Here is a 6,676-nt window from a genome sequence, read left to right as displayed (position 1 = left end):
TTACATTTATGCATGGATAGATGGCAAACAACTTGCAGCATGAAGTTACATGTGAAGGAGGAGTAGATATCCCAAACTGTGTTTTATCTTTTAAGAAAAAAAGGTTACCTTAAATAACAACATAAAATCAATGTTCATTTGTTTGTATGTCTATAGCTTGAAGCAGTGGACCACCTCCCTATGCAAGATAAATATGATTTTGCATTACAACGGGGTTTGAAAGCTCTCTTTGAAAGGGTGTAAGATGAAGGATGGATTGTTATTTCTGGAGGCCATGCATGGCAAGCTTAACAAGTAAGTACATTCCTAAAACCATAACCTATTTGTTTTCTCAAAACTAATTTTCACTTATGTTAGTTTTATTGTATTTTAGGATCATGTTACTACAAACTAGATGTTTAGCCAAACCTCTTTGGTTTTTCAAAAATGTTTTTCACTTGTGTTAGTTTTATTATGTTTTAGGATCATATTACTACAAACTGTTACTACAAATGGTGGTGCAAATGTGCAAGCGAGAAGTAATGGAAATGTGAGAGAAGAGTGTACTACAACTGCAAGGGACAATAACAATTGAAATGCATGATGTGGAGCTCTCAATGAAGCCCCTAACTCCATAGATTTTCTTTATGCTTTATTTTATATATGATCTTTTTGGACTCATACGCTTATGTAATTTTACCAAGTATTGTAATAGAATTATAACATTCGCCAAGTATGAATTTCAATTGTCTTTTTTTTTTGTATTTGTAAAGTTTTACGTTATATATGTCGATGATGATGAGTATGAATTGAACTTGATGTATTTAAGAAGTTTATTGTATCTATATTAAAAACAAAAAAGTTAGGGCAGAGTTGATGACTCCCCAGACTTCCCTCGCTTTTTTTAAATAGATTACGGGATCGTTAATTTTTGCTGAACAGCAAAAATTTCGCACAATAAATTTTCGCTACTAAGATGCGATCCCGTTTCCAGTGAAAATAACAACGTTTCTTGTAGCAAAATAGACCCAAAATCTCCGTGCCTTTATAGTTATAAAAGCATTGCTATTTTTTTGCTAGAACCTCATTCTATTGTAGTGATGTAGGGTTGATGGGATTCAAAGATGTTAAAGTTTTGGTGATAATGGTAAGCAAGTTTTGTTTTAAAAAAGATTCTTGTCTTGTGCTAATTTGTAAAACTTTGAAGGCATGACCTATCTCTTATCTTAAATTTAAATTCAAGGTCATAAGTCATGTGCTAGAGTCAAAGGACCATTTCACTTAATTTAAAGTAAAGGTTATATATTTGTGTGCTAGATATTTGGTGTAGTACCTACTATTTGGGCATACCATGGGGCATTGGCAAATGCACACACCGTGGGTAGGCATGTAAGCTAAAGTGGTTGACATGCATGCCTTATAAGGCCACATGGATATGATATTTTGAAAGCTATACAATCTTTAAGAACTATTATTATCAGCAATTTAACAATTTCATCTATCACAACTTATGTTTGCATTGTTTTGTGTGCAGGGGACTAGGTCCTCTTAATTAACATCGACAAAAAGCGTAATGCTCAAAGCTAGGTGTTTCTTTGTCCATTGCGGGCAGCTACCTCTCTGAGGGCTAGGCATTAGATTTAGAAGCAGTTAGGGCAAAGCAAGAAGTCGACTTAATGTTACATTGCTAGGCAAGTACATTTGAGTTGTCCAAGCGGTGCAAAACACATAACAAAGGGCCCTGCACTAGATTTATAAGCAGAAGGTGGCTGATAAATCAAATTAGTCCTTGGAGTTTTAAATTGTCGCTTGTCCCCCACGACCCGACGGAATCGGACGGAGTCACCTACACGTTTTAGAAACTGCCGATTCCGTCACCTACACGTTTTACGCGTGCCGGCTCTAGGTAGATTTCCGGGTGCCAGCCGAGAAGGTGCAGCACCTAATTTGCAGCGTACACGCCACGAACAGACCGACAGGACTTGCTATAAGGCGGGAAAGAGCAGCAGCTTGCGGAAATCCTTATTCTTCTTCCTCTTTTTCACCCAATCACGTCTTGTGCCTCGGATTCTGATCATCTATACTCTGTCGGATCATTTCTCTCTTCTGGAATCTGGTCATCGCTCCCATCTAAACTCCCACGCTTCATGTCTCCTGATGGAACCGGTAGCTTCCGCCCAACAGCTTCCAACACTAGTAGTACGTCGCAGCTGCACCACCTGCTGAAGCCAGGATCAGGGCGGCGCAGCGCGACATTGGGGGCTCAAAATTCACTACGGGAAGTAGTTCTGGATGTCCTTGTGGAAGCGTTGGAGGCTCCCTACCACAACAATATCACTTTCAAGGTAGCAACGACTGCCCTAATAGCGGGGTTGCGTTTAAGCGCTAAATTTATAGCTGGTCGCAAGCAAGACAAAGACGTTAAGCTCCAACTCAATATTATTGCCCACTCAAGCCAGCTGCACGTAGATAAAGAATTCGATCCAGAACTTGTCAACTCGATAGCGGCTATTGTACAAAGCCGTGATGCTGAGAAATTGCAGCAGTTGGGAGGGTTGCAGGGGCTGGCCCGGCAGCTTCACACCAACCTGGCCGAGGGCTTGCCCATTGATCAAGCAGCTCCAGATCAGCCCGACAGTCTCGCCAGCAGGCGGAAGCGCGTGTTCGGAGAGAACTCATATCCCCGAAAGGTGGGCAAAACACTTTGGGGATTTTTGTGGGTGGCCTGCAATGATACTACCCTCATCATCCTCATGCTCTGCGCTGCCCTTTCGCTTGGATTCGGCATCAAGAGCGATGGCCTCAAGGAAGGGTGGTATGACGGAGCTAGCATCGCTTTTGCGGTGGTTCTGGTGGTGGTGGTCACCGCCGTGAGCGACTACAAACAATCGAGGCAATTTCAGCGCCTATCCGAGGACAGGGGCAACATCCAAGTGCAGGTGGTGAGAGGCGGCCGGAGGGTTGCTGTGCCCATATTCGATGTCGTGGTCGGGGACATCGTGGAGCTGAGCATCGGAGATCAAGTGCCTGCCGACGGATTGTTTGTGCAAGGTCGATCCCTTGCCATCGACGAGTCTAGCTTCACTGGAGAGAGCGATCACTACCTCCCTGATTCTGAAGAGCAAGCATTCCTCCGGTCCGGGTCCAAGGTGCAAGATGGCTATGGCTCTATGCTCGTCACCGCTGTCGGAATCAACACTGAATGGGGGCGTATGATGGCCCTGCTCAGCGACAACAGCACTGCCGAGGAGACCCCTCTCCAAGCACGCTTGACGAAGGCAGCGACCTTGATCGGTAAGGTGGGCCTCTCCGTGGCATTTGTGGTTCTCATCATCCTGCTTGTATTTTATTTCACTGGCCATTCCAGTAGCGGTGGTGCAATTGCCAAGTTCCAAGCGGGACAAACCAGTGCTACTGAAATTATGGATGCTATAGTCCACATCCTCTCTATTGCTGTGACCATAGTGGTGGTGGCAGTGCCAGAAGGCCTTCCACTCGCTGTGACTCTCACACTAGCTTACTCCATGCGTAAGATGATGGCTGATAATGCTTTGGTGCGCCGGCTTGCGGCTTGTGAAACCATGGGTTCAGCCACGACCATATGCAGCGACAAGACGGGCACGCTCACCATGAACCAGATGACGGTGGTGAAGGCATGGATTGCAGGGAAAATAAACATGTCTGAGGAGGAAGAGGAGTTGGATATATTGATGCGCAGCCTGCCCAGCAAATTGCAGAGCCTACTATTCCAAGGCATTGCCCAAAACAGTATGGGGAGTATCTTCATGCCCAGCTCTTCTAGCCGGCATGGTATAACCGGAGCTACTGGAAAAGAACGAGTAGAGAAACAGTTCGAAGTCACTGGGTCTCCAACGGAGAAGGCTATCCTTTGGTGGGGCTTGAGAGCCGGCATGAGCTTCCAGGAGGTGAGGGCAGAGTCGACCATCCTGCAGGTGGAAACATTCAATTCAACAAAGAAACGTGCTGGTGTGGCCGTGAAGATGTCCGACGAGACAGTTTTGGTTCACTGGAAGGGAGCTGCGGAGATCATTCTGTCCATGTGCCACAGGTGGGTGGACATCGAAGACAACATTGCAATTGAGAAGCCGATGTCTGCTGAGAAGAGGAGGGAGCTCGAAGCCACGATTGAGGGTATGGCATCTTGTAGTTTGCGATGCGTGGCATTTGCGTACTATGACATGACACAGAAACGCAGCATGAAGGTAACTGGTGAGGGTGTGGATCAATGGAGTCAGCTACCGGAGGCTGATCTGACGTTGCTGGCGGTGGTGGGAATGAAAGACCCATGCAGGCCTGGGGTGAAGACTGCAGTGGAGGTTGTAAAAGCAGCAGGCGTGAAGGTGAGAATGGTAACGGGTGACAACTTAGCCACCGCCAAGGCCATCGCTAAGGAGTGTGGGATTTTGGAGGCAACAGAGCAGATGGCCGTGGAGGGGGCCACCCTCCGGAGCTGGACGAAAAGTGAGAGGCAGGAGAAGCTGCCGAGAGTGGCAGTAGTGGCCCGGGCGCTGCCCTCGGACAAGCTGTTGCTAGTGGAGACTCTGCAGTCCATGGGGGAGGTGGTAGCCGTGACGGGCGACGGGACCAACGACGCTCCTGCGCTCCAAAAGGCGGACATAGGCTTGTCTATGGGAGTCGAAGGAACGGAAGTTGCCAAGGAGAGCTCTGACATCATAATCCTGGACGACAATTTCAGCTCCGTTGTCAAGGTGGTAAGGTGGGGGCGATCTGTTTACTTCAACATACAAAAGTTCCTCCAGTTCCAGCTTACGGTCAATGTGGCAGCTCTAACGATCAACTTCGTGGCGGCCGTGACGTCCGGGGACGTGCCACTGACGGCCGTGCAGTTGTTGTGGGTGAACCTGATCATGGATACGTTGGGCGCCTTGGCGCTCGCCACGGAGCCCCCCACTGATGAGCTCATGGCACGCCCACCTGTGGGTCGCCAACAGCCCCTCATCACCAACACCATGTGGCGAAACTTGGCTGTCCAAGCCGCCTACCAAGTTGTTGTCCTCCTTACTCTCCAATTCCGCGGAGTGACAATCCTCGGTCTCTCAGGAAATCCCGACGCCGACATGATCAACCGCACGGTCATCTTCAACACATTCGTGCTATGCCAGCTCTTCAACGAGGTGAATGCTCGCCAGCCCTACCGGCGTAACATCTTCCGGGGCCTACTCGACAACCGCTTGTTCATGGGCATCGTGGCTACGACGCTCGTCCTGCAGGTGGTGATGGTGGAGTTCTTGGAGAGGTTCGCATCCACTGTACGCTTGGACTGGCAGCATTGGCTAGTCTGCATAGCTCTGGCGTCCCTCAGCTGGCCCATCGCTCTGCTTGCCAAGGCAATTCCGGTCCCTACCAATCCAATCAACCTGCGCCAGCTGAACTTGCGCCGATCGGTAGCTGCACCAAGCGACCCCATTTATTAATTCTTTCATCCAATCGAATCACATTTCAACCGTGCCCAGCCCTCGCCACAAAGTGTTGTTTATTCGGGGACACTTCTATGAACTAAAATAAAACCCAAAAAGTAGGGGAGTTTCGATCAATTGGGGGCACTATGCTTCCATAAAAGTCCCATAGGAGTACAGGAGAAGAAAATAATACCATGCTTTCACTCTCTCATAAATCTTTTGTGCTTTATTTTCATAGCTCTATCCCTTATTTTCATAGCTCTATCCCTGCATGTAGAACTAGGTGGCCAAAAGAATGTGGATGATGTCACTCCACTTACTATACTACAAATACACTCGGTGTCATAAACTTGAATACCCTCAAAGGCCTCTGGGAGCATACACTACTACAAATACACTAGGTGTCACTCCATATACTACTACTGCAAATACATTGGGTGTCATAAACCTTAATACCCTTGAAGGCATCTGTGAATCTCGCATTCCAGATATTCCACACCATGATACTGGCAATAATCTCCGAGGTGGGGTCAATATTCAGTGAAGGTGTGTGTATCATTACTAGGGGATATCACGAACAAAACATCTCTGAGCTATGTTGAGCTTTTCACAATTCCAACCGTGCAGATAGAGCTTCTACTTTGTACACATGAGCGCCATTTCGCCACATTTTATCCTGAAACTGGAAAGTGTGTTCGCTCCCCATATTCGACGAGATGTACACCAAAACACTGGTTTCTTTTGATGGCCTCTTTTTTTCCCTAAAAGGGAGACGTCTATTAAATAAAAGGTAGGGAAATTTCAACCAATTGGGGGCACTATGCTTCCATAAAAGTCGCATACGAGTAGAGAAGAAGAAAATAACATGCTTTAACTCTCTCATAAACCTGTTGTGCCTTATTTGCATAGCTCTAGAAAATCCTTGCATGTAGGACTAGGTGGCTAAAAGAGTGTGGACAATGTCACTCCATATTCTACTACATATACACTAGGTGTCATAAACTTGAATACCCTCGAAGGCCTCTGTGAGCATATATTACTACAAATACACTAGATGTCACTCCATATACTACTACAAATACACTGGGTCTCATAAACCCGAACACCCTCGAAGGCATCTGTGAGCATCTCGCCTTCAAAATATGCCACACCATGATACTAGAAATAATCTCCCAAGTGGTGGTTATATTCAGTGAAGGTGATGTGTATCATGACTAGGGGATATCGTTAACAAAACATCTCTAAGCTATGTCCCT

The 6,676-nt window shown here is 46.7% G+C and overlaps 1 pseudogene across 2 annotated transcripts; it reads left to right on the top strand.

Moving 5' to 3' along the window:
* Window positions 1-2,006: 2,006 nt before the first annotated feature.
* On the top strand, window positions 2,007-6,229 carry LOC147605677 (calcium-transporting ATPase 8, plasma membrane-type pseudogene; annotated as a pseudogene). 2 transcript variants are annotated; one of them, XR_015265112.1, is made up of 3 exons: window positions 2,007-5,439; window positions 5,758-5,780; window positions 5,847-6,229. The product of XR_015265112.1 is annotated as a calcium-transporting ATPase 8, plasma membrane-type pseudogene, transcript variant X2 (transcript). The 2 variants fall into 2 exon arrangements; XR_015265111.1 differs by having other exon boundaries at window positions 5,758-6,229.
* The last annotated feature ends 447 nt before the right edge of the window (window positions 6,230-6,676 follow it).

The sequence above is a fragment of the Cibotium barometz genome, chromosome 59 (assembly GCF_041138505.1).
Source record: "Cibotium barometz isolate CiBa-2024 chromosome 59, ASM4113850v1, whole genome shotgun sequence".
Classification (NCBI taxonomy): domain Eukaryota; kingdom Viridiplantae; phylum Streptophyta; class Polypodiopsida; order Cyatheales; family Cibotiaceae; genus Cibotium; species Cibotium barometz.
The sequence above is the reverse complement of the archived record's forward strand: the minus strand, read 5'-3'. Positions and strand labels throughout refer to the sequence as shown.